We start from the raw sequence: 25,936 nt of genomic DNA, 5'->3' as shown, positions 1-25,936 counted from the left end.
ACATGAGCTCAGCACTAGGAATTAGGCCTGAAATCATCCCAAGAGGAATTGATTAGTGATCACCCTCACAGCTTTCATGCCACTCTTTCACCAATTTGTATTTCTTGCCACCCACAAGCATGGAACAATATATTAAACAAAATACTAACCTATCAAAGTAGAAGCAAAACAGTCACACCCCATGAATCCTTTGACCTTTGATTGCCAACACGAAAGGATTTGCAATCAGCTAGGGAAAACCTTCTGGGCATGTGTTAGGGATTGTATAGAACGTGTTAAATGGAGTATATATGTGAGCCCAGATTGGGCTATTCTTTAGACATGCCTAGAGGGATTATATAAACTAGAATAGCTCCTAGGCATGCCTGTGAGGGATGACCTAGATTAGAGTAGCCTCTGGGCATGCCTTTAAGGATTCATCTTGATTAGGATAGCCTCTGGGTTTGCCTTCGAGGGCTTATCTACATTAGGTTAACATTTTGGCACAACTGTGAGAGATTATGTAGATTAAGTTAGCCTCTGGGCGTGCTGTTGAAGTCTTATTTAGATTATGACAGCCTCTGAGCTCCAAAGTTATCTGTGAAGGATCTTCTTCCCAGAGCTGGTGTGGGAAGACTCACTTTTATTGAGTGGCACCATTCCACTGGCTAGGGTCTCCATTAGCATTCATCTCCTTCTGCTTCTTGACCCTGCTTGAAATGAGAAGAGGTGCTCTAAATCTCATTTCATGACTTTTCCAGCTTCATATGTTTTTGTCAGTGTATTCCTTCATATCAGCTAGAAAACCAATATACTTTAGAGCTACATACAAGCACGTGATTAAGTGAGCCATTGTTCTTTCCTATCTAATTGCTTGGTAAAGTGTTTTTGTACAAACTATGATGTTCAATGGCACATCTGAAGTACACAGGGGATGTGCTGTGATATGAATACTATTTCAGATGAGGGATAGTATTGGGATAAAGCCAGCAAATACTATGCATTTTCTGCACAATATAGGCAAAAATTATGAGGTGCATTACAATGATTCAAATTTTATCTTTGTTGGTTGGGTATAGCCTATGTTGTCAGTGGTAGTAGAAGATGTCAGCTACAGAGTAGCCAATAGATGAGGGAGCCGGACTCTACACACTCATTCTGCTAGTGGTTCGGCGGATGCTTAGCGCGTATAACATCTTTTGTAACCTTATGTTGGGGATCTTCATTATGGATGTTCTCCAAACTGTAGGCATACTTCCTGGTTCTATCACGTATGTTTCTGTAAAACTAAGAAAGGAATTATGCATTATACCTATATTTTAAAAGCTAAAAGGTAGACTATTACTATTATATCTAAAGAATGAAGATTGATAGTTCAATATGTTATTAGCCAGAAAATATGAAAATTTTTGAGGGTTATTGATATGTATTTTCATGGAAAGTATATAGTTCATCATTTCAATGTCCTGGTAACCAGTTGTCTGTCTTTTTAAATGGTTCATTTTAAATTGTTCTATAACTAACTTATCTAATCTTACAAACAATAAAAATTAAAAGTAATAACTAATTTTATTTTTATAACTATTTAAAGTACAGTTATAATTTTAACTCTCTCAACAGGACTGTAAAAGATACAGATAATTAATAACTATATTATACTAATGAGGAAATAGTGGTCCCCCAATATAAAGTGGAAACTTGCCTCAAATATAAACAATGCTTGGTACCAGTTAAAGAAGGCGGGACAGATTTAAATCGGTAATACCTACTGTAATCAGGTAAAGAGTGTGAGCCGCACTCAGCTCGGCTACACCGAGCCAGGGAGACAGGAGGGTGGATGGAGCACTGGAGATTCTTAGAACTAAAATATTACAAAAGGTTAGTCATTATAAACAGGATTAGGCCAGCTGTGTCTGCTTGCTGGCAAGTATCAAAAGTGCGACTAGGCAACGGTAGACCTGTCATCAGGTGCTGGCTCGAACCTGCCTGACTTTTGGCAATTTTGAGTTTTTTTTCTGGCTGGCATTCTAAGTAAGAGGAAGGTTGCCATCCTAGGGATCTGGCCTTCAGTGGTTAGAAATGGTGATAATGGTTTTTCAAGTCATTATATACCAAGAGGGCTCTGAACAGGCAGCAAAAAGTTTGGTCAAACAGAAAATCTCTGTTACTTTCTAAGATTCCTTAGCAGGTGACAGAGCCACTTTCAAATAACTAGTAAGGCACTAGTTAATAATACAAGGAAAGAATCCACAGTATTACTGATAGGTGGTCTCTAACCCCACCATCACAGACCATTTATTTATAGAAATCCTTATATATCTTATCTGACATTACCAATCTTCTCAAAAGAGAATTAGGACTGGATACATGAACACAAACAAAAATTATGACTTAAAGGAAACATCTTTGATTTCAGCTCTTTATAACTAAGAAAACTTCAGTTACAGTGACCCAACCCTTAGGAAAGATCTATGTTGTAGCAGTCATTATTCGAGGCTCTGAGAACCTAGGATGAGTGAGAAAGTGACTCCATTTTCTGTGGACCTCTTTATCCTCACCACACTGTTGCAAAGGTTCGTAAGTTGGTGTTTTAAATGTGTTCTCCTAAAAATTATTTATACATGTATATATATGTGGATCTTTCCTTGTTTATGCATGTTTTTGCTTTCCTTTTATATAAAATAAAGATAATTTTAAGTTCAATAAGGAACCCCCATTGCAGTGATCTCAGGAATATCCAGATATAGACAAGCGCTTCATATGGCTAAAGAATGGTTGCCTAATACTAGAGTAGCCCAGCCATTCTATTCTGTGAAAACAAAATCTTAATCCTGCAAACATCTGCCAGTTTTAAATATGTAAGATTCTCTCCAGCATATTGGTTAGCTCCTGTAAGAATGTTGGTAACTGTAAGTATATTGGATATGTGTGATTTATTGCCCTGATTACACATCTCTAAAAGTCATTAGTATTCTGAAACAATTTAGTAACTTTTGTTCTTCAACAAAGTACAAAATCATTAGTTTTCTTCTAAACTCAGTTGGGTTAGAAAAATTCATTTGCTTCTTGGGAGGTTCAAGATTGAGGATTCATATTGCACATAAAATATTAATCTTTGGTCCATTATAATTTGCAGCCTTTGTTAATAATGTATTAGATAGGCTTATTTCATAGATATGAATGTATAGATGGGTACACTTTGGGATGTGCTGGTCAGACATGATTCTGAGCTCATTCTCATGCCGAGTCCAATCTAATGCTTATTGGTTTAATGTTCTGAGAAATATGATTTAGTTCATAAAAAAGGTTTTTCAAAGTATGCTTACCCGTATACATGGCTTCAGTAAAGACTGTCTTTCTGATATTGATCAAGCTATCGTCCTTTGGTACACAAATGATTAATTCTCTATTAAATCTTAGGATATGGATAAGCCCCAGGACAATGTTTTTAAACATTCTCAAAATAAAAGTACAACTAAAAACAAATAAATAAATGAACAGAAAACAAGACTCCTCAGCTGCACCGTTGCTAGTGCTCTACTTTCACAACGTAGATAAAGTAGTCTAAGATTTATAAAGCATTTGAATAATTGTAAACAGAAGATTTTGGGCTCCTGTGTTCTCCATATCCTATTCTTTTGAAAGTTAAAAATTAAAGGCTTACAAGAATATATGAAGTTCTTTAATGATAATTCAAATATTGTGTAAATAGTGATTAAAACACCCAGTTTCTACACTAAATGAATTTCATCTTCTGAAGAGAATACTGTAAAGTTGCTGTGTTCAAGTCTAGAATAAATTTGAAATGGTAGCTTATGTGACCTGGGTTTTGGCTTGTAGACATTGTGTGCAACTTGTTTGTAGCCAAAAGGACAGTGGCAGGCAACCTACTCTTTGAATACTGGTCCAATCTGGCTCTAGCCTATTTTATCCTGGTTGTTCTTTCTGTTCCCTCATGCTTAAGATTAAGAATCTCTACTTGCTTGTAACTAACTTCATATCAGGAGCCTACAGGTGGAGTCAGGCAGATTCTTAAGGGTGAGCTTTTCAATGATTCTGATACTCTCTTGTTAATTTCCCCTTATTTATTTGTGTGTATTTGTGTGGGCACAGGTGTGCCATGGCATGCATGTGAACGTTTGAGGACAACTTTCAGGTGTTCCATCCTTCCCCCATGTGGATTGCAGTAATGAAATTCAGGTGGTCAAGCTTGGTGGCAAGTACGTTTACCCATAGAGCTGTTATGCTTTCATTGTGATTCTTGTAACAATCACAACCAACATACAATGGTTCTACATAACTCAACAACACGTAACAGTCCTCATCCTCCAATGAACTTTGCCTAAAATTTATCTTACAGAGTCATGAATGCACTTTTGATTTTCCAACACACATGTTTGATATGACCATCACATGGAATCATGCCAATTCCACTTTAGAGAACATTCACTTTCCTCTTTGTAGACTTAAACTTCCAGGCTAATGGTTCTTTGGAGAAGAGGAGGGGAGAATTACAACTTGTTTTTCTTTTGTGCCATCTCTGCCAGTATGGTTTCTATGACTCCCTCTCATTATGTATTAACTCTACCTTTGGAAGTCCATGCCTTCATGCAGTGCTAGATTGCAGTGACCCCTTCTGAATTCCCAGCCATAAATCATAACATTATTTACCTTTGTATTTCGATACCTACTATACCAGATGCTCATAATAAATATATGTGTGGGGGACAGAAATTGGCATATTCAACTCAGTTCATCCTTAGTGTATTTTGTTCACTTAAGAAACGGGTCAGATTTTCTTGTTTACACACTATATATTTCCAGAACTCTACCACAGAGAGTTTTAATTGGGAAAAAAATGAGTCAGTTTGGTAAACTGTGAAGCTATTCCCTTGATCTGGTGTGTTTACTTTCTATAAACAAAAGCAGGAGTTGTTCTGTAGAATTGTAAGTTTTCAAATGTTGCTCATTCATAATCCTTTATCAATAATATATTTTATTTTTTACAATTTCCAACAACTGAGATGATAGACAATGGGGTCGTCCACCCGAAAGTGCATCCCCGCCTCGACCCACGTGTTACAGGTCCTCCTGCAGTCAGCCCTCAGTTCCCAGGAGGAGCCAGTCCTGCTGCTGTGCTCAGCATGGAGTGTGCTCTCAGCTTTGACTGACTGGATTGTCAAGGTGTTCTCAGGCACCTTCTAAACAGAGTGCCAAGAGGGTTTTTTTTTTCCTAGTTTTCAAGGGCACGAGATTAACAGAAACAGTCAGCCTCTGTTTTGATATCATTGTTTGGTAAAGGAATACAGAGACATAATTTCAGGTATTTGGCAAACGTGAATGACATTTTAGACATGCTGGATTATCATGACAAATGTGTCCCTCTCTCTTATCTAAGGCACACAATGAAAGCCTTGAGAATCTTGTGACATTTTATAGCCACGTGGAAGTCTAACTATTCTTTCCCCTGCCACAAACTCACCAAATTAATATTTTTAAAGAAGATGATTATACATATATCAACACAATTCATATTGCTTCATGAAGATGTAGCCCAGTATTATGTAAAGAGACTTCAAAACTCCCCAAATTTGAATAAAAAATTACCAATATTTAGCTACAGATTAAAAAATAAACTATGCAATTAGCAAATCATTGTTCTTTCATTTTTAATATTTTGTCTAAGACAGGGATTTCTATTTCTTCTGCCTTCACAGAAGTTGCACTCTAATATGGAAAAAAATTAAAACAAAACACTGCAGAAAGTAGCAAGGGTAACTAGACCACACGGTGGTAGACATTGTCTTTGGACACATGGCATTTGTGCAGAGATATGAATGATCATGAAATATTAACTGACAGTTTAGAAAGCCGGAAGAAACAAATTCCTCTGATGAAGAAAGATCTAATAAAGGATAAGGAGGTCAGAGGTCGATACCACATTGGTCTAAAGAGGCAAAGCTAGTAATGAAACCACAGGGAGAGAGAGCATGTTGGATTCACTTTGCCAGGGAAAAGAGTTCAAAATGTATTTAAGTAAAATGAGAATCAGTTGGAGAATTTTACATTAAAAGGTTCTGATAGTGTTTAAAAAACATGGCTTTGGGACTCTGGGAAGAAAAAAGCAGGAAGAGGAAGCTAGGGGAGTTGACCATATTAAGCCTTTGGACCATGACATGTGATAAGAACTATTTCTGCTGTGTTGAAAACAGAATGCAGGACTTCCTGATAGTTTTATTATAGGGAGTGTGGAAATGAAGTTGGGTCACTCCATAGTGTCATTCATAACAGTGAGACAGCTGCGGGTAGGGGGCTTGACATGGAGGAAGGAAAACCTGAGGGCTCTGTCTGGGGCATGGTAGATGACCATCATTACGCCATTCCAATGGAGTTTATAAAATCATAGAAAAGGAAGCTTTTGCCTTGTCTATACGCCTCCCAAAACAACTGCAACTTCAACACAGCTCAGGGGTTTCCGTTTATGTACTATTTGGATAAAAGTTAATGAAGGATTTTATGCTTTTGCTAGTCATTTTCAGATTTTAAAATGAGTCCTCCCAGTTATTCCATATGCATCTTTACACGATCTCAGATTAATAACAAATACCCTCATTTTCTTTCTAAATTTACAACCACTTGCTCTCAAGCATCCGCTCAGCAATCTGGAAGTGTGTGTTTGTTTGCCTTCTGTCTTCCCATTGCTCACACCTCTCAATCCGCGACTAGTTGAGGCTCGCAAATACATAAGGCATCGTTGGATGTATTATTTTATTATTTCTTGCCTCCCTTAAACACTGTCTCCTAGAGGACTAAGGGCTTCTTGGCCCCAGACACTTCACCTGTTACAATGTTTCTTTCAAATTCTTTTTACGATTTCACACACACACACACACACACACAATTTCGATCATTTTTTTACACTCACTCATTACCGTCTCACAGTTCTCTCTCCAGCTGAAATCCTTATTCTTTGTTTATTTACTTATTCTTTCTTCCTACTTGATTTCTTTTATTTTGACCCACTGAGATTAACTGTGGTGACGTCTATGACCATAGATAGGGGATTTCCTAGTAAAAAATGAATAACTCTTCCCATGACCCCTCCGTTTGTTCTCAAATTCATTAGACCTTTAATTATTGTTGTCAAACATATGCACATGTCTGTGTTTGCCTCTGTGTGTGTGTGTGTGTGTTCATCTAGACAGTGTTGTTTTTCTGTATTGGTGTTCTGAGCTGACTATGAGTTTGGATATGCTTTCAGGAAGACCTTTTCTCAAACATGTAAGGAACAACAGTGTATACAAACCACAACCATTTTCATCCTCTTGAATGTCCTTGTCTTTGCTTAAGGGAAATCACAGGCAGTTCTGTCTACTGCATTCTTCCAGGTATTTTCTTTTACTTGGTCACTTTTCAAAACTTTTCAAACAGTGAAATGAGACTTAAAAAAATCCCAGGACTTAGAAACTATTCCTATCAGTAGTTTTAAGAACTAAAATACTTACTTATAAATATCAGGGTCATGGGAAAGGATCAATATGTTTTTTATTATCTTCAAAGCATAATATACTGTATTTCAGAAACTTTGTGCACACACAAGTATCTGTCTAATCTAATACTGAACTATGAAGGCAAAGTTGCAAACAAAGCTTTAGTAAATGGAAATCACTGATGCATACAAACAGCAGTTGTGGTTGTTTTGACCTTATCCATGCTGCCTGCACTGCTACTTACCTTGTGTTGTCTAGTCTACCTTCATTAAAACACTCTACTTGCACAATGATGTAGACCAAAACCTCTCTAAAAATTCAGGTCTAGCTATAAACCAGACAATAGTGACGTAGAGGCGTAGCTAACCAGTAGAGTGCTTTCCTAGCATAGCCCAAAGCCATGGTTTTGATCTCCAACATTGGAAAACAAACAATTCACTACTATAGGTTGACCCTGACATTGCTTTTCACTTTTCATCTCAGTACTTTATTTTGTAATTTTTTTATTTAGATGCTCTATGTCATATGTAACCAAGATGGTTGTAGAATGCATATGAATTTTCTAAGTCCACTGAATTGTTGAAATCTCAGAATTTTTCTGAGAACAAGCAAGCAAACATAAAACAATACTGGGGCAATTACAATTCCAGATCTTAACATATATTTCAAAGCCATAGTGTTAAAAATGATGCGGCTTCAGCATAAAAACAGACTTGTAGACTAGGGGGAACAAAGTCCAAGATGCAAATATGAGCACATGAAACTTTGGCCAGTTAATATTTGACCTAGATAGAAAAAATATGCTGGAAAAAGAAAAAAACATCTTCAGTAAATGGTGTTGGGGAAATTCAGTTCTTACATATAGAAAAATGAAATTAGATTCACACTGTCAATTTGCAAAAAAAAATTAGATTCAAGTAAATTAACAACTAAACCTGAGACACTAAGCACATGAAAATGCTAGAAGAAAACTTAATGCCCAGTGTGATATATGTGTAGGGAAGGACTTACTTCATATGCCCTCAGAGTTAAGGTCAGCAATGGAGAAGTGGGACACTGTGGAATGGCAAAGTTTCTGCATAACAAAAGAAACAATCAAGTGGGTGGAGAAGAAGCCCACAGATAGGTAAAGTCTTTACTCCTCAGTGAGGAAACTTCTCTTTACAACAGGTAGAGGCCACTTCAGAAAACCCTAGCCAATAATATGCATTGTTGTGGATTATAATCCCCATAGATGCATCTACTAAATAGTCCAATATCTAAGGCCTGGGGAATATTGTGGAAGAGGGGAAAGGAAGATTTTAAGAGCCAGAAAAATAGATACTTTGCTGTGAGACTGTATGTATCTCCTAGTAACATTAGAAGCTACACCTGCAGATTCTCACCAGCATAATCCCCAAACTCCATCTGAACGAAGAGACACCATTGAACATGCTAAGCTGTGCAGCTGAAAGTCAACAAAGCCTCAGCCCTACATGGAGGACTACAGGAAACTCAGTCAACTTGGGAGTTGGAGAAGAGGCTTCCCCAGGAAAGAGCACACTAATTGGTTACCCAGTGCCAAAGATCTCACCATCTCACTCTTTCTCTGTTCTTTTGAATTCACTCGGGGACACAGGCCGGCTTAGAGTTCCCTGCGTAGACCAAACTAAAGCTCTTCCTACATTGATATCACCAAACTTGAAGTGACAAGGCTAACACTTCCACATCTAACTATCTCTCTCATATAACACAGTGACCGAAAATTATTTCTGATCATGCATCTATTTTTTAATAATTTAACTCACTAGAACATCATGTACCATGTATTATTATAGAAACCACAATGTCTCTACAGTAATTTGTAGTACAAGCATTAAGAGCATACTTAATGTTCTGAATTACAGCCATTCTAAAGAAAGCCTTTAAATCACACTTTTGGTATCAAGAGTAACTGATTCTTAAATATAAATCTCACGATGAACTTCAAGTAACTTAGAAAATGACCCTAAAGACAAATGCATTCAATCAAATGTAGAGTAGAAAACAATGAAAGGCTCAAGATAATTATTTGGCATTTACCAATGCGATTCATACGAAATTATCATTATTTGCCTTTGGCACTTCAGACACACCACAAAATTAACTCTAGTGCAACGACTGGAGACAATATAGGCATTAATGGATGAGATTTCTTTTTACATCCTCTGAAATTAAGGGAGTATTTAGTCTAGACTCTAAATGAATACTTACCAAGAAAACATGTGGTTAATAAAAATAATTTGTTAAAAGAACCTACACAATTTTCTAGGGGCCTATATTACCATAAAGGTAATGTGTATTTGTCAGAATACATGATGAAAAAAATACTATATCTTTGATGAACTAAGAAAATGACTTCTTTCTTAATAAAAATGCTATTGAGCTACAATTATATATACACACATAAACTCACACAGAATTCCTCACAAAAATTTAAATCTTTTCTTTTCCTCTGAAATGCTATGTGGTAAGCAATTTTCAGAATCCGAATGCATTAACACAGACCATTAGTGATGTTGACAGTGGGGGAAAACCCCACTTTATCAGGGCAATTCATTCACAAGAAACACAACATATTAACAGGCATAAAACAGAAATACTAGAATTCTTAAAATTAATATTCTAATACCAATATGTCTTTACTGGGTAAAATAATTAAATGCTATGATATGTTACAAATGATTTCTTTTACTTTGAAAAAATCTGATTTTATTTTCTTAATCAAAAAGAAGTATATTCGTGTTAAATTTAGAATATTTAGCTTTCCATTGATCTCTCAAATACTTGCCAGATAGACACTAACAGTACTCAGAACTGTGAAGTTAACATCCAATACCACATTTTCTAAGAAAACCCTCAAGGCATTGGTAATTTTAATTCAAAAATAAAAAAGGAACTTTAGCATTGGAATTCTAAGTGACAATGCGTTTCAAGAGCTAAAAATCAGATCCTTTGAAAAACAGAATTTTTTTTTTTAGTTTTTGAAGGACTCAAACCTGACACCTCCAATAGAATACAGTATGTCCCAACTCCCAGATTATTAAATTCTTTCACCTTAGAATAGGAAAGCTATAAAATGATTTTTTTAATTATATAAAACATAAAGTACCCAGGTTAAGTTGTAAGAGCTTGAAACATTACCAGTCTTTTGCTTAATTTCTTTTGGTATCAAAGATAAAGTCTTATATGCTCTTGAAGATGAGTGATGTTTTATTCTTCAGTTAATATTGAAGACATTTAGATATTCAAGCTGAGATTCAGAAGAGTAATATTCATCCCCTTGAGTTAAGCTTAAAACACAATATCCATTTTTAAGAAAAGAGAATTTAAAAACAGTTTTTGTAATGATGCAAATTTTACAAAGGATATGTCTTAGGATTTCTACTGCTGTGATAAAGAGACTGTCTTGAACAAAACAACAAGAAAGTGTTTCTTAAAGCAAGAATTTAACATCCAATGAATTCAAGCTTATAATCAGAAATTGGTCATAAATTTCTGTTATTATATATGTAAAGGATCTGTAAATAAATGTAACCTTATTTATTCAGGTTACATTTGCATCTAGACTTGCAATCTTCTAAAAACATCTGAAAATATGTGCAACAAAAGTGAAAAAATTGTGAGCTGGCAAGAAGGTTCATCAAAAATAAAGACTGGATCTTGATCCCCAAAACCCACATTGGGGAAGGAGGTAACCACCTCCCACAATGTATACTCTAGTCCCCAACCAAGTATCATGGTAGGTATACCCCCCCCAATACAAATACATACATGCACACACAGAAACACACATAATCCTGCATACACGCAAACACACACATGCACACACAGACAGGCAGACAGACACACTCACATACTCAATAAATTAAAGTAAAATGGAAGAATAAAAGATGCATTCTCAATCCAACTAGGGAATGGCAAGACATTTCTTTTGGTCACTGTTAAGCCAATGGAAGCAAGAACTAGTAGGGACGCAGATGAAGCCTGCACACAATTGTATGTGCTTTATCAGACACAAAATGCTCACTGCATGGCAGTCTTAAAAGCAAGTACATGCTTTTTGAATTAGTAAGAATTCTTTTCTATTAATTGAATTTATTTATTTTATATTCTGACCCATTTTTCCTCTCTCCTTTCTTCCTATTCCCTCCCCACTTCCTCTCTTTACCTCCCCCCATCCATTACTCCTCTGGATCTGTTCAGGAAGAGGCAGGCTTCCCATGAATATCAACAAAAGATGGCATATTACGTTTTGGTGGGACTATGCATCCCCTTGTATTAAGCTGAACAAGGCAACCCAGTATGAGGAATAGGTCTCCCAAAGCCCTCCAAAGTGTTAGTGACAGGGCCTGCTCCCATTGTTAGGAGTCCAACAAGTAGACTATCTCTCTCTCTCTCAGACACACACACACACACACACACACACACACACACACACACACACGAGTCCCATGCATGATCCTGGTTGTTGGTTCAGATTCTGAGCTGCTATGGGTCCAGGTTGGTTGAGTCTGTGGGTTTTCTTTTCATGTCCATGACCCCTCTGGCTCTTAAAGGGTCACTATCATCTTTATATAGTTATTTTAAGGTCTTGTTTTTGTGCTTTGGCTGAATTAGAAAGTTCATATCTCATTGTCACAGAATACCTGGCTTTGGGAGTTCCTTACTGCCTTTTGTTTTAATGTGTTGATTCCTGGGCTTGTTTTTGTTGGATGGGTGTTTTGGTCCTTGTTTTCTGTTTTTCTCTTCTAATCTAAGTGGCCAAATGTTCTAGTGAATAGTGAGTCTTCTGGTCTAAAAGGGTGTTTCCTCTGTGATTTGAGGGGCCTTGGGTCCCTAGATCTGGCCTGGCTTCTGGTAAGGCTGAAGTCTTCTTCTGAAATTGTAGGCCAGGACTGGCACCCAGGGGAGGGAGTACAAATTTCTTTTAAACATCAGATTTCCTTTAAAGTTTTAAGTCATTAGCTGCTCCAGGAAAATGCATTACATTGGATGTTCATTAATTGAGCCCCTTACCTATAGAAAATTTTTTTCATAATACCAATTGGCTGGAAGAGTTTTAAAATTATTCTATCTAACAAGCTGGAACTGATACTTTCTGGGGAAGAAATCCCACCCATTCTTTGTTCTGGATGTCACTTTTAAATCCTTTCTTCAACTTAAGTTCAACATTTCAATCAAAAGTTGATGATTAGTAGTAATGAGAAACTTAGCTCCCATAAGGAGATCTATGTTTATATGCCATCACTGAGACTCCACTGTCAGGGTAGAGTAGAATACATGTTTTCATGTAAAATTTTCTTTTTTTCTTTTTGTAATAGAAACTCTATTACATGGTATCATGGGCCACTCAAGTCAGTATCTTATTGCAGGATGTCTTATTTCCTTTCTTAATATCACAATTGCATGTTGGTTTGGCATTCTTTGGGATACTAGAACTTGACTTTAGCTAAGACTAGTTTTCTTGCTGTGAAATAATAATTTTGCAGTTTGCACTAATATAATTCATGGCATATATGAATGATCTGTCATTGTTTTATCATTTCTTTTAACATTTGTGAAATTTCCTTTTATTGGAATTTTGTTTCACCTTTAAAACCATTTTATTTATTCACCACTAAGTAGTGGCTCAGTGGTTAAGACAACTTATTTCTCTTGCAGAAGACCTGAGTTTGTATCCCATCACCCACATGGTAACTCACAACCATCCATGATTTCAGTTCCAAAGTCTTTGATTTCTGTGGACACCAGGTACACATACACACATTCAAAACATCCCTATGTTATATCTATATCTATTAAAATATCTATTTCTATATGGTATATAGATATGATAATATGTGGAGGAGATAGAGAAGTGAGATTGGACCCAGAAGCAGATGGGGGTAAGTTGCTCAAAATACATTTTATAAAAATTTTTAAGTATTAATAAAATATTTTAGACCCCAAGAACAATGGCAATGGGTTTTTGATCCTACGGCACCTATTGGTTTTGTGGGAGCCTAGGCAGTTTGGATGCTCACCTCATTAGACCTGGATGGAGGTGGGTGGTCCTTGGATTTCCCACAGGGCAGGGAACCCTGATTGCTCTTTGGGCTGACGAGGGAGAGGGACTTGATTGGGGGAGGAGGAGGGAAAGGGGAGGCGGTGGTGGGGAAGATACAGAAATCTTTAATAAATAAATAAATAAATAAAAACTTGCAAGTGGGAACAGATATTTTAGGGTAATTAAACTCTTCAGAAATATAAGAAATAGAAACTATGAATGGTCAGGGCAAATAGCCTTTGAACTTCTAAATCTGTGCTAGGCCCTCACAAGTCAGCTGTTGTCTTACTTCATCTGTACCTCTGACTAGTTAGATAGCCCAGCTCTTAAAAAGGGTTTCTTTCTATTTTTAAGGAAAAGTAAATTATTGTGGATTTTGTTTCCAAAATCCAATAAGCTATTATCATGAAAAAAAAAAATAGGGACAGAAATATTTCCTTCTCTCTCTCTCTTTTTCATTTTACCCTTGACATTGGGATCAGAGGAAGACTACATAGAAAACGAATGAGACACTTCTGTGAAACTTGAGTTATTCCTTAGCTCAGCCAGTCGATTGAAACTCTAGCCTGCAGCTATGAGTGGCCAGTGCACAGACCAAGTGTGGCCTTGCCTTCCAGGAAACTGATTGTAAGGAATGAAAAGAGGAGCAGTGTCAGAGACTGGGCTTAATAGTCTAGAAATAATGCTAACCAACCCCGATTTCCTCTTACTTAATCTTTGTACAATTAGATCTTTTTTCAGGCTAGACTCTACTGCCCTTCACAGTTTTATCACTATTAATAATCATAGCTTAAGTGTCTGAAATGTTAAGTGTGTACTTTATCAAAGGAGACTTAAGTCACTCATTCTTCACATTCGAACAAATTTGTTGAAAGGAAGCTGTTTCCCGCTTTGAGCAATCAGTACCCTCTTCTTAGCAATTGGATTACCACAGATGACTAAGGAAGTGCTTGCTTTAGGTCTTCTGTCCCTTGTACATCCAGTTGCCCAATTGAGACTCCCAATCTGCCTTTTAGCTCCCTCTGGATCCTGGAGAAAACTAGAAGAGGTGCTGAACATTTGTCCTTGATTCAGATCTGCAGTGTTGTTTAATTAAGTGGAGTTTCCTCAGCCCAGCCTTTTAGGCAAATCTGTTGAGCAATCCAAAACAATGAAAATAGCGTAGTGACTTTCCTTTCTATGTTCAAGTTGATTTTCTTCTTCCTAATTATATTTCTTGTGCGTTTGTAGGCTTAGCTATTTAAAAAATTAGAAAATGCAATCATAAGATGTGTGGGGAGATAACTCTTAAAATGATTGCATGTAGATCACCATGAAAATCATATTGTCCAACACATACTCCACTAATCATCCCCTCCATAGGCTAGGTCTATGGAGGCCTAGGAAAGGACTGTCATGAGGCAGAAGTGAAGTGAGAAATAAGGGCTGTGTTCAGGTTTCTCATTACTAAACATTACAAATCTGAAGTCTTTAATATAATGGATATCGTTGTAAATCTCAAGAAGGTATTGGTGTTTTGAATACTTCGTATGTGAAACAAGACAACAGTATTATTGATATAAATACAAGCTATATTTTGAGCATCATTCAGTAACTGAATTTTCTAGGACTAAAGAAAAAGTTAGGGTTTTGCACAGAGCGTTTATACAAAATTATTGTCCATTAAATCAGCTTGAAATGATTCTTTAAATCTTGACTATCCTGTTAGGAATATTTCTTTTTTTTTACATTCTCCTGGGTAGTAAGACAAACTTTTCTGGTATTTGGTCTTGATAAGGCTGAACTGTCCACTTTATTTTCCATTCTGTTTTTCAAATTTTATCTACTTGACATCAAAGCAAAAGTAATAAAAGGAAACTTTTCTTCTGGCATTAAATTGAGCACTATGAGATTGCTTTGAAGAGTAAGCCAGACAAGAGAGAAACAGGCATTGCTTCAAGACACAACATCTGTGGAATGCTGTACTATTCTGGAAGAATGGTATCTTACAGCTGTCTTCTGGATAACTATCCAGCCCATCAGGACTTGCATGAAGCTTACGTTGCAAGTCTCAGGCTCTGAGGCCCCAGGGCTGGATAAACAACAAAGAAACGAGACAGAATGAAGTATTTGGGGAGAGCGGCACTCCTAGGGTGGGCAGCATGCAATGATTCTCAACACGTGTCCCTGAGAAGAAAACTGAAGGGTGTTGAAAAGGGCACAACATTTCCCTGAAGGCCATGCTTTTAGTCAGTCTCCTCTGATGTAGAAGGCTAGGAAATTTATGCTCTCTGTTTGCATGAAGAAAAAACAAACTGACACTCCAAGGTTGCTCTTTTTTCTTCTCTATTTATCCTTACCAAACAGCATCTTCCTCCTTTGATCATCCAGTTACTACATTGTGGATTTACAAGCCTTTCAATCTTTTGACTTGTTGGCCGGTGCTATGCAATAATTTTTCACATTAATTCCTTGAAGTCCAGTAATAGATGGATAAAATATTAATTGATTTCTTTGGTGGTCTCTTTTTGTCAGGACCCAGGACTCGTGCTAATTCATATTGCAATAGATGACTTATCTAGGTAAAATTCATTAGACTTTTTAAAATTGATTTTTATGGAGCTCTACATTTTTCTCTGCTCCCCTCCCTGCCTCTCCTCTCCCCTTCAACCCTCCCCCAAAGTTCCCATGCTCCCAATTGACTCAGGAGTTCTTGTCATTAGATTTTTTTATGTATTTGTAGCTGATGTTGAACTTCAGGCCCTCCCGCCTATTACATAAGAATGCATGGATTGCATTCATATCCTTTTAAATAAATATAGTGCTTATTTGACGATGAGAGTTTGATCACATCCTAGTATTTTAGAGTACTTTTCAAGGAGCCACCGTATACAGCACTCATGCTCAGATGGGAATCACATGCTTAGCACAGATTCCCAACCTTCTCACTGTCATAAACTGTTCTGCTGGTGTGTAAACTAAGGATGAAAAAGCTGTTTTCAGACGGAAGTGCATGATGGAGCCCATTTCTTGAGATGGTTGGGGTGACAATTCCATTACAATTTCTTCTGAACGTCTTAGCTTGGGCTAGGTCAACCTCCAGTCCCACCTTTGCTCCACTGAGCTGCCCCAAGCCTCAAACTTGCTTTCTAGGATACTCATACTGCTGCTACTTCTCCTTCTACTCCCTTTTCACCTCTTCCTGCATTTCTCCTTCTCCTCATCCCTCTTCTTACTCCTCCTCTTCCTACTCTTCCGGGTCTTCTTCCTTCTCCTCTGCTGCTGCAGCAATGTATGTGTTGAGGTGAGTGCATGCATGCAAACAGAAGCAAAGAAAGACTTCCAGTGTCATTGTCCACCATTGTCTACTTTACTTCTTGAGAAACAACTTGCCATTTCAGTGAGATGGCTGGTCAGTGAGTCAAGGAATCCACTGAGATCACACAGCACTGATATTAGAGGCTCATACTCTATCATATCTCATCCAGATTTTGTTATGTGGGTGTTGAGGATCGAAGTGAAATTACTCAGGAATTATTACAAATAATGCATTTGAGGGATGGTAACAGTATGGGACAGTCCATTGTGGTGTTATATTTGCTTCCTAAAAGACAATGCAGGGAGTCTTTAAGAAATTTATATTTTCTATGTTCTTGGAAATTTAAAATAAATATGGGGAAATATGAATAAGTATAATTGTATTAAGCTATATATATTTTTTTTAGTTCAAAGGTTTTATGTGGTTTAAAAGTGCATAGTATTTACCCAGATACAGTGTGGTTGCTTGTTCTCTAAGTAGTGCAAAGCAAGTTTCTGAGTTGCCGTACAAATCATTGCTCATTTAAAAGAGGTGATTATAAATGGGAGGATGCCTCAGCTTCTGTTTTTGTCTCGTTGTGTGGAATGCCTTTGGTGATTTACACTTAGGACAGACATTGATTTCTGTTCTGTCTTTACTCTATTATGATTACTCTATTTTCCGTCAAGTGTGATGAGTGTTAGATCAACACAAGGGTAGGGTATGAAAATGAAAATGACTCCCTTTTAAGGAAACAAAGTAAAACCTTCCTCGGGGCATCTCTGTCTTCTGTAGTCCATCTCTGGCAGCCAGATAACAACACAAATCTAGGCTCAGATATACTTTTGTAGACAAATTTGTCTTTGGGCTGCCAGCTCACAAAAAGCAATACAGAGACTTATTTTTAATTGTAAAAGCTCAGCCTATACCTTAGGCTTGTTCCACTAGCTCTTATAACTTAAAAAAAAATTTTAAATCTACATTATTTTAATAGCTTAGCTACCTTTACTCTGTACCTCCCATCCTGCTTCCTCTCCATCTGGCTGGTGACTCTACCTTTCTTTTTTTCCAGAAATCTCTCTGTCCAGAAGTTCCTGTTATAACTCATTTCTAGCTATCGGCCATTTAGCTTTTTATTTACCAGTCACAGTGATACATTGTCACATGGTGTAAAGGAATAGTCTACAACATTTCCCCCATTTTGACTAAATAAAAAGAAATGTTTTAACTCAGCTTTAGCACTGTAAAACTGTATACAATAGGAGGGAGAGGGAAGGGAGTGGGAGGAGGGGAGGTAGTGGGAATTTGGATTGGTATTTTTTTTAAGTAATGAAAAAAAAAAAAGAAATACATTAACAATGTCCAGTTCATTTTTTATTTGGTAAGTTTAGAGAACATACTGTAATATGTATCCAATCTTAGTCCAAAGTTTTATATCTAAACCCTTTTTTGTCATAACTTGTATTGCCATCTTAAAAATATTACTTTAGACCTTAGAATATCTTATTTAGATAAACAGCTTAAGCTTTTATGGTTCTCAACCTTATAAACTTTACATCTCTTATGTCAGTTTCTTTTCTGAATTTGATAACAAGGAAAACTGTAAAACTGTAGTTATCTAGTCTTCAACCACTATTGGAGAATCATGAAGGATAAAGCACTTCTTGAGTAAACAAGAAGTACAGAGAAAGCCACTTCCAAAATATAGAAATGACAGAGACATCTGGATGCCTGGACTATTACCCAAGTTTCCTCTGTAATTTTGGGGCATTCATCATTGGCATACAGGTCTAGAATATATGATAGACATTTCTGTGAAGTAGAAAATTTTTTTAAAGGATTGTCATACCTGGTCTTGGAAAAGTTTGGTAGTTACAATCTTTTGTGTTCTACTTGGCCAGTTTGGATAAGAAACTGTCAGGAGTTGAGGCAAAATGTTATTATAAATAGGCAAATTTTTCTCTGTCATTTTCTTGTAAAGGTATAGTGAAGAAACAATCTTTTAAGTAAATAATTATGAGAGGCCATCCTTTTGGTAATAGAGGAAGCCTACTTATAATAATTCTCAGGCTACTAGGAGATATCTGTGGACCATTCTCCAACAGGAAGAATAGCCCGACCCCATATTAATACTTTGTAAATCAGCCATTAAAAATAATATGTAAGCAATTTCCTAAATCTATAATTTACCATTACATAAATAACATTTTGCTATCTGATTCAAATGCAGATACTTTAGAAAGAATGTTTAAAGAAGTAAAAAAGTTTTGAATAACTGGGGATTACAAATTGCTTTTGAAAAAATGCAGGCAGGAGATTTCGTCAATTACCTAGGTTATAAAATAGGTTTATAGAGAATTTAGAACACAAAGGGCACAAATTAGGAGAGACCGATGGAGGACTCTTAATGACTTTCAAAGATTGTAAGGGGACATTTCCAGTCTGTGACCAGATGTTGGGATAATACCTCATCTAATAATTCATTTAAACAAAACGTTAGATGGTGATAAAAACTTGAATGGTCCCAGGGAATTAACAGCTGAAGCTGAGAAAAGATTGACTGTTGTTGAAGAGAAATTACAGGAGGCTCATGTTTATAGCTTGGATCCAAATCTTAATTGCATTCTAGTCATATTGCTTTCCAAAATTTCCCCTACAGAAATTTTAATGCAGAGGGAAGATATTATCTTCAAATGTGTCTTTTTAATCTTATAAACCAAGTAAAAAATTAAAAACTTACATAAAGAAGGTCTCTAAATTAATTACAAAAAGGAAACTGAGACTTCGTCAATTAGCAGGTAAAGACGCAACAGAGATTATAGTGCCTTTTACTACTAATAAAAATAAAAAAAATTATGGGAAGACAATAAACCCTGGCAAAGAGATTATGCTAATTTTTAGGAGAGATTAATAGCAATTATCCACAAAGCAATAAAATTAACCTCAAAAAGAAAACTACTTGGATTCTTTCCCGAATTATACATGATGCACCAATAACTGGAGCCTGACATTTTATACTGATGCAAATAAATCAGAAAAAAGCAGGTTACAACTCAACAGATTTAAATAAGATAAAACAAAGCCCTTATAATTCTGTCCAAAAGGCAGAATTATATGCTATTTTCATATACAAAGGGATTTAAAGGACTTCTCAATATACAGTTATCTTACATATTGAAACAAATTTACACCAGATAATACAAAATTAACTTCATTATTCATTAAGGTTCAGCTATAATTCATATATAATCAGAGATGGGCTTTGTCTCATATACATAACACATATCCATCCGATCATATATAGGTCTGCAGGTTCACTAGTGCAAAGTAATGCAAAATTGATCAATTATTGATTGAAAGTGTGCTAAAGGCCTCAAAACTTCATAAAAATCATCATGTCAATAACAAAGGTTTAAAGAAAGAGTTTTCTATTACATGGCAACAAGCTAAGGAAATTAGAAAGAGATGTCCTACTTGCATTTTCTATAACCAAATACCATTACCTTTAGGGAATAACCCAAAGAATACTCAAAGAAATAAAATCTGGCACATAGGTGTGTTTCCAGGAAGAATATGTGGCCCCACAACAACAACTCCACTTGGTTGACATGACATTATGATGCTGATAATATTATTATAATATTGGTTTTGGGCACCAGCTGCTCAAGTTGATTCCAACTTGGTCTTCAATGGGTTTGAAGATTAGAAAGTTGTAGTTACTTTCCTCTTATGATTTATCCAAGCCATTTCTAATACAAGACTTAGACTCAGGATAAAATAATTTTGAAATATTTGGCATATGTTCCTTGCTTAATATTGTTTATACTGGTTGTAATTCTAATTCTTATACTTGATATTTGTTCTTATTGTGTATAATTTTGTATTGGGTTTGGAACTCTCTTATTTAGACAAAAGGGGAAAGCGATGGGAAATCTCCTTTAGCCAATGGCCTTTGAGAGGGTAGACCATGTGGGTAATGGCTTTTGGGTACTAAAAGTCCCAAAGGGGCACTCACTCAGCCTATTCTTCCTGCACTCCACACCTGGATTTTGGGTCCCATTCCTGGCTTCCTTGTTGTGATCTGTGAGTTTTCCTTTTAATAAAGAAAAATCTTAGTATACCCTATTTGGAGCTAGTGTGGGATTATTTGATGCACATTCTCCCCATCAGATGTGTTCTGCTTCATAGGCATTACTACCTTCAGCTTCTTTTTGTGCCTGGTCAAGTGAGTGTGCAACTTAATAGAGGAGAATGCTTCTCCCTTATTGGGTGATCAGGATTGGAGACACTGAGAGACCAATCCACATTCTTCTATGCTGACTTAAGTCCCAGTTTTGCTTGGCCTTCTGCTCAGATACCCTCCCAGATTACTATCACAGGATACCATCTAAGGCTCCTGACTCACTAGAAGGAGATTCACCTTCCAAAGTCTTCAAACAGTTCCCTTATCAGCTTTCTCAGCTTTCACAATGGTGAAAGGTCAATGTTTACTAAGCCCCCAAATTGGCTACATGTGTAGTATCATTCACAGGGTTCTGTCCCTTTTGAATATCTAATGGATGTGTATGTATGTATGTATGTATGTAAGTGTGTGTGTGTGTGTGTGTGTATGCACGTGTGTATGTGTTCTGCTTTATATCCCCTGTAAGGACCAGGACATGTGTGTGTGTGTGTGTGTGTGTGTGTGTGTGTGTGTATGCACATGTGTATGTGTTCTGCTTTATATCCCCTGTAAGGACCAGGACCACTTGACATGAATGATACTAATCTGTCTTTCTCAATAACCAGTAACTTCAATGAAGAAAGAAACTTTGTTTTCCTCCAGGCTTTCCTGATCTATGTAACAGTGCCAGACTCATTCAGTGAATAGTAAGTATGTATTATACAAAGGATGCCTTTGGTAGTGATCAAGAGTAAGTAAAAATGTTTAAACTGTGGCTTGCAGAAATAATAGGTCTTAAAATAAGTAAGCCAAATAATGGAAAACTAGATGGAAGGAATTATTTTTCCCTCGAACAAGCTAAATAATAAAGCACCCATGTCTATACATGGCTAGGTACTTGTCGTGACAACAGGCAAGGTTATTCTCTGCATGTGTAATGTGCATAGTTTTGTCAACTGTTAAAGACTAATCAACACTGGCTCACAGTCAGTGACTGAAATTGCTAGAAAGGAAAAGAGCCTGTCAATTATGCAGTTATGTTCCACTTTGGAATTGCCATGTAGTCGCAAACAGACATTTGGCAGAAGCATTGAGAGAGAAATAAGGCATCCTTGCAAGCACACACTTTCTTCTCCTCTGTAGCACTGTGGGCTTTGACTGAAAATTGTTTGTTTTGTGAGAGAAATTCTCCTCTCGAAAAGGCATCGTGCTATTAATTAAACAAAGGAAGAAGCAACTGAGGTGGGATCATGCTAAGTCAAAGTTGTCAAATGAAGAGGAGCATGCCAGCAGAGAGCTTCCACAGCGGTTACCTAAGCTGCCACCGTTTCCATGCATCTGAGGAAATGCATGTCAAGATTGGTGTTAGCGTTGGCACAGGAATAAACTAATTTTAATTTTCAACTCCCATGTCTGACATCAGTCCAGAAACTTTGTAGCTAAAGTTATCTGCATTTGTGACACCGCCAGTAACTCCATTAATGCTGTTAGATGGGAAGGTAGCAGGCTACCCTTGGAAAATGGAAATTCAAAGTTACTACAAACCTTTCAAAATAGTCAAGCCTATGATCATTTTCAAACCCTATGGCACAACAGACTCAGAGAAGCTATTTTCTCTGGTTACCTGACTGGCCACAAATTTCTATTGCAATTTGCCAGTTTTGCTAAAATAAATATCATGAAAACATTATGTTCTGAAGCTTCTGGTCAGTGTGAGGGATAGTGAGAGATAGTATTTTTATTACCATGAACACTTCCCCACAATAGAGCTAACATTAAATGTCTTCATGTTTAAGATAGTTTTAGTTATTTTTGAAGCTTATCTTCTTTTAACTTTCATCTGATTCATAATATATAAAATGTATTTCCTTGCCCAAAATGAAAATCCATTTTCTGGGAAATTTATTTGAAATGGATTCTTCCTTGTCATGTGAATAAATATTCATTTTAAGAAATCATCATAATAATAAAAGTATGATGAATTGCTGATTTTGATAAGAGACTTAAACCCACAAATTTCTTTGAGACAATTGCTTCAAAGAGGAGGATCCATGCTGGGAATAAGGAAAAGATCCAACTGATTTTCTACTGAAAAGATGAATGTAGCTCAAGTGGGTTTTGAGTGGAGAGAAAAAAATTAGCCTTCTGTAGTTTGGTGCAGAAAAAATAAAACCCAAATCACACCACATTTGTTTAAATGATTTTTTTTAACAGTTCAGTTCTGAAGTGTGCTTTGAAACCTAATCATAAAAAAAGAATGCTGAAAGGTCTGATAGTATTATGGTGTGGCCCAAATGTTATAAATGTTATTGTTTAACAGCACACACATTCATACACACACAGGCATACATACACACATACACACACACATACTCACACATGGATACACACACATGGCCACAAAGACACATACAGACACACATACAAACACATGGACACATACACACACACGGATACCTCTGTTTTTGTTTTTGCTGTGTTTTGAATTATGCAGGTCTTGCATTTGCCAATAGAGGGCCATAGTTAAGCTGCAATAGATGGCATCTATCATTTTTCGCCACTTTTAATGAGGCAAAAGGACACATGAGCCCTCATCTGCTTTTATGGATATTGCTGTGTAATTGCAGTGTGATTATGGCACACAACAGATTCAGAAATTATCTTTCAAGAAAACAGCTGGTTCTCTTTAACAAACTGAGATGTAATCTTGTCAATTTAAAAAAAAATAGTGCAAAGGAAATATTCCAAAATTATATACTGATGACACATAAGCAACACAAATGAAATAACAAAGATTTCCAATGGATAAATCATAGTGGTCGATAGAGTAAAGACAGAATTATAAGTGAAGTGGATTGTGTGGTGCCTTGGTTTATGTGATACTGTAACAGATTTCTTGGAGAGATTTATCAAATATGTTTTCCCCTTTTTATTTATTTGTGTGATGATGTAACTCTGTGGGCATATGTTCTCCACATATAAAATACACTCCAGCAAAAAGGACATACAGTGATTCATTTATAAGAAGATTGACAACCAGTCCTCTGAAAAACAAACAAACAAACAAAACTGAGAAACAGCAAGAAAAATCATGGAATTACTACCATTGAGTTTGTCTTTGATGGTAATTTCATTGAGAAATATTACCCACAGGTTCCCAAAGCTAAACATGTGGTGCCCAGTTAATGGTGGTATCTAGGAGGTCCAGGAGTCTGTAGGATGTAGAGTCTTGTGGGCAGAAAGGCTTTGAGGATTTGTAGACTAGCCTTACTTCTAGTTTGCTTTCTGCTTCCTTTATATAGTTGAGATGTGATCTTTTAGCTCCCTGCTTCAGCTCCATGCTGTAATTGCCCTTTGTTCCAGCATCAGAGAATCTCCGTCTGGAACCAAGCCAAAATAAACTTTTTCCTTAAGTTTATTTTAGTTGTGGTTACTTTATCACAACAACAATAACAATAACAAAACTATAACTAGTATATGTATTTTACACTCTAACTTTTGTTGTGCGAAGTCCTTCTGTATATGTGTTGCTTTTATTGGTTAATGAATAAAACTGTTTTGCCTATAGAAGGGCAGAATAGAACTAAGTAGGAAAACCAAACTGAATTCTGGGAGAAAGTAGGCAGAGTCAGAGAGATGTCATGTAGCTGCTGAAGGATAAAGACACCCATGGGAGCCCACTGGAACTTTGCCAGTGTATGTCACCATCTCATGGCGATGCATGGGTCAATACAGATGGGTTAATATAAGATATAAGAGCTAGCTAGCAATATGCCTAAGAGATTGGACAAGCAGTGTTTTAATTAATACCGTTTCTGTGTGATTATTTTGGGTCTGGGAGGCCAGAAAACAAAAGAACAGCCTCTGCCTACAAAATGGCACACCAACATGGGCTGAGTACAGCCACATAAAAACTGAGAGAGCTTGAAATCATAGGTACAAAAAACAGAGTTAAGCTCAGCTTCTTGGTAGCCACAGATTTTCAGATAGGCTCTGTTTGCTGGTGGCAAGCGGTAGCATGACAGCTCCTTTAAGACTCAGCATAAGAAACAGTGACTTCCTGTGTCTTGCTGGAGGCATGAACTCTGGCTCTTTCCGGAGGCTGAGCACTTGAATGGGGTTTGCAGGCAGCCTGTTGCAAGACACTTGGTTACACCATGGGCCTACTGCTTACCAGAGTTGAGCTGGCGAGGCCAGCTTCCTCCAAGAGTTCCCAGAGCAAGCGGTGAACTACCTCTGCCGTGTTAGAAGGCTGAGAGAGTAGGAGTCAATATCCAGGGACATGGTGAAGACACGTCTTTCCATTTTAAAATATTTTTTGTAAGAAAAGGATTTTAGATACACAATAGGACAGATTCAGACATAAAAGACCTTTAAGTGAGACATGGTGTTTTTTTTAAATATATATATATATCGCCTTGGGAGAGAGAAGAAAAATAGTATAAACAGTTATAAAACAGAGTCTTTAAAGAGACAGGGTAAAGACAGTCATATTAAAGGAGTAAAGAAAATAAGCCACATAAAGAAGAAATATATACAGAGAATCTGAATTATGTATATTATTGTGTTTTCTTTGAATTTTTTGACTGGAAATGAGCTAAGTACAGAGAGACATTTTATTGTACAGATTGCTAAACTAAACCAGCAAGGCATCTTGACTTCAAAATTTGGGTCTAAGGATATGTTGTTTTGGAAAAGAGGTTTTGCTTTGTTTCCACAGAAGAAGAAAACCTGTGGGTTCTTTCCAGGCTACTGTGGTTTTATGGATCAAGACCCTCTGAAAGGTTTTCATGACACTCCCCTCCCAAATACTTTGCCCAACAAAAAGCAGAAAGCAGTTTCGAGAAAACTACACCCAATTTCCCAAATAGTGTTTATAGTATTTGTATAATAGCAAAAGAAAGAACTATAATCTCTCTGTAAAATTAATAACAAAACATCTCAAGCTACAGTTTTAATAT

At 36.7% G+C, this 25,936-nt stretch overlaps 1 long non-coding RNA gene across 1 annotated transcript in view; it reads left to right on the top strand.

The window, feature by feature from the left end:
- Nucleotides 1-25,936, top strand: part of LOC126511540 (uncharacterized) — a 50,188-nt gene that overhangs the window by 562 nt on the left and 23,690 nt on the right. The gene's annotated exons all lie outside the window — the stretch shown is intronic.

Source organism: Alexandromys fortis, unplaced genomic scaffold (genome assembly GCF_014885135.2).
Source record: "Alexandromys fortis isolate MF-2015 unplaced genomic scaffold, M_Fortis_MF-2015_v1.1 scaffold_101, whole genome shotgun sequence".
NCBI lineage: Eukaryota > Metazoa > Chordata > Mammalia > Rodentia > Cricetidae > Alexandromys > Alexandromys fortis.
Note: the sequence above shows the minus strand (reverse complement) of the source record. Positions and strands in the feature narration are given on the sequence as shown.